The sequence below is a fragment of the Ostrinia nubilalis genome, chromosome 22, assembly GCF_963855985.1.
Source record: "Ostrinia nubilalis chromosome 22, ilOstNubi1.1, whole genome shotgun sequence".
Lineage (NCBI taxonomy): Eukaryota > Metazoa > Arthropoda > Insecta > Lepidoptera > Crambidae > Ostrinia > Ostrinia nubilalis.
In genome coordinates, this window is record NC_087109.1 from 9,811,998 (window position 1) to 9,815,176 (window position 3,179).

Consider the following 3,179-nt stretch of genomic DNA (forward strand, 5'->3'; position numbering starts at 1 on the left):
GAGATCTTTTATTCAAAATAAAGCACTAATATTATGAGCAAATCACAAAATATGTAGTATCTAATATCTCTAGGACAGGGTTTCTCAAACTTTCGGGTCTACAAACCCCTGTTAAAGTTTCCAGGTGACAGCGAACCTCTTAAAACTAGCTAATGAAAACCAAGGGGAGTTTTACCCCAAAGAAAATAATAAAATTAAAAAAAAATATTTTTAATATTAATGTGAAGAAACAAAGCAGTGTTTCTTGTCGCAAATGGAGTCAATTTTAGGAGTACCTAATTTTGGACCATTTTGTTAAGTTATTTACCTTATTTTAACCGTTATTTGCTTTTTGTATGGAGTTTGAGAGATTTTTGACGTTTGTCAAAGTTAAAGTAAGATGGCGCAACTCAGCCTTAGTTTGGCACCATTACGTAAATATTATTCGCGAACCTCGTTTCATCGAATTGCGAAACCCGGGTTCGCGTACCTAACTTTGAGAAACCCTGCCCTAGAACTATGACTTAATGTGATGTTATCGTACCGACTTAATAAAAATCCTTAGAAGAAAACAGTAAAAGTGACTTAGATGAAGTAACTGCTTATTTATAACGCGTGAATAACTACGGAACCCTACACGGCGCGCGGTCACGACTCATGCTTATCCAGTTTTTTAAATAAATAATTAATACACTTAAACTGGTAATTTAAAACTATTTTTATTCCAAACCACACATAGGTATCATTATTAAGAATACAATGATTTTAAAGCAGAAATTTGCGTTTTCGTTAAATTATTCTCCATAATTTCTCGCCATTATTTGCAAAGGATATTGGGTTTATGATAACTGAAAAGCTTATTAAAATACAATGGAAAACTATACCCCTATTTTCATTTGCGTATTCCCGTTGTACCATTATTTCGTTTGCAAAAAAAATAGAAATACGAATAGGGTAGAGACCCCGTTTGTGGGCACTGCGGGCTACTCCGAAACGCTGTTTACGTCGTAGTTTCGTGTCTATCTGTTGCCTGAAAGGGATGGCAACATTCGAAACTTAGGATAACGTTTTTCAGAGTAATCCCCCTGTATTTTTTTGCTTACTAAAAGTTGAAATGTGTATCAAAAATCCAAAAATGATTTCATACGTAGTTGAAAATTAAGATGAATATAAAATCCCACCAAAAACATTCTGTAAAAAAACTAGCCAAGTCTCGATGGAGCTGCTTGTTTATCTCTAAAAAGTAATGAAATCTAGACAAAGTCGTGCCAAGTCTATGGTTCTTTACTGCGATTTCTTTATTATTATAGTTAATGTTGTGTGACTTGGCCGTTGAACAATCTTTATTAAGATAATCAATAATCATGCATAAGTAGGCGTTGAAGGGTACAAAACCAGGTGCTCCATGACACCATTGCACCAATCTGTTGCCAGAACCGCTACCCATTGACGATGGAAAATTGCCACTTGGAAAACGTTGATTTAATAACCAGTGAATTGTAGGCTTAATAAAGCTGCGTATTTCAATAATACTTATGCATGATTATTGATTATCTTAATAAAGATTGTTCAACGGCCAAGTCACACAACATTAACTATAATAATAAAGAAATCGCAGTAAAGAACCATAGACTTGGCACGACTTTGTCTAGATTTCATTACTTTTTAGAGATAAACAAGCAGCTCCATCGAGACTTGGCTAGTTTTTTTACAGAATGTTTTTGGTGGGATTTCACTTCTTTTTGTAGAATGTGGCATAATTATTTAACGTCGTCGTCCTTTAATATTATCGACATTTTTTTTACGACATTAAACACATCGACCTTTAAAATGGACAACGAATCAGAATTGTTTTAATAATAACTTAACCTTAGCGAACCTCACGATAATATAATAAACGAAATCAACCAAATTCTTCAAATTACACAACATTCAACTTAATCGACGGGGGGGTCTAGAGAGGAAAAAAAATCTGGACACCGCGGTGCAGAAAATCGACGCTCAAAGTGCTAGCGCCATCTAGCGGTGAGCGGTACAGGCGAACACCACGGTGCCGGTGTGGCGCTAGTAGTATTGATTATGAATGTGGTGTTACTCCAGATCTTCGATTTTCCTAGTTTTTATAGTTTTCCCTTTATGTGGCCATTAAACCCTAACTCTGTACCAAATTTCAGCTCTCTGAGTTTATGGGAAGTACTAGTTCTATTTTGATGATCATCAGTGAGTGAGTGAGTGAATGAGTGTCATAAATGCGAAACTTTGCTTTCGCTTAACTTCGGATCTAAATGACCTACAGACTTGAAATTTTGGATTTTAAGTATGTGATTATAGCTTACTAGATGACAAAAAATTTTGCGTTCTGGTCTTATCCAGAGGTTCTCAAATAGGGGCCTGAAACTGCGGCGAAATGGTTCCAGTAAAGGATGGTACGGCAGTGTTTGCTTCGCGCTCGACTTGGTGGGGGCACTGCCGTGCCCCCAGATAAATCTACACTATTATTCTAAAGAGACTACAAAACTATTGGACCGATTTGAAAAATTCTTTCACCATTAGAACATTGCTACATTATTTTTTATGAACATAAACGGTACGAAGTTTGCCGGGTCAGCTAGTTTTGTGATAAAAAATATTTTGTAATTTTAGTTAAATAGTTAATAAAATTTCTTAGCGATTAGAGTCGCTTCTCAAACTGAATTATAAATAACTTAGGTATTACACTTAAAAATTTCGGCGGGTTCATCCAATGTCTAAGTAGCTCAGATGGAAGAGCAGTCGCCCGACAAGCGAAAGGTCGTGGGTTTAATTCCCGCCTTAGGCAGTTCGATTTTTTCAAGTTATTTATAATTCTAGTTAAATAGTTGTCAAAAACGGTGTAAAGACGGCCCAAACCAGTACTTTTACCCTATTTTGCAAAATTCAACGTTGCGGCGGCAAATCCTTAGTTATTTCGCTAAGTCCCGGTTTTACGTTTGCCGTCAGGTTTGTAGAAGAGATTTTCATATGTGCACTACACAATTTCATTTTGGGACACAAAGCTGCAATTTTGGGAGTGGTTGCTTGTTAGTCGGATATTGGTGGGTAAAATATGTTTTGTTCTATCAGGGCAAATAAACTTCTGACAGAAGAGCTATGGTAAGTACTTTATACACATGTAGAAGTTTTTTAAAATAAGGTCATAGCACATTTATCAACCCTGAAAG

At 36.0% G+C, this 3,179-nt stretch overlaps 1 non-coding gene across 1 annotated transcript; it reads left to right on the forward strand.

The window, feature by feature from the left end:
• The first annotated feature begins 2,724 nt into the window (after positions 1-2,724).
• Trnav-gac (transfer RNA valine (anticodon GAC)) lies at positions 2,725-2,797 on the forward strand. Its single transcript has one exon. It is a non-coding gene; the product is annotated as a tRNA-Val (tRNA).
• Positions 2,798-3,179: the final 382 nt, after the last annotated feature.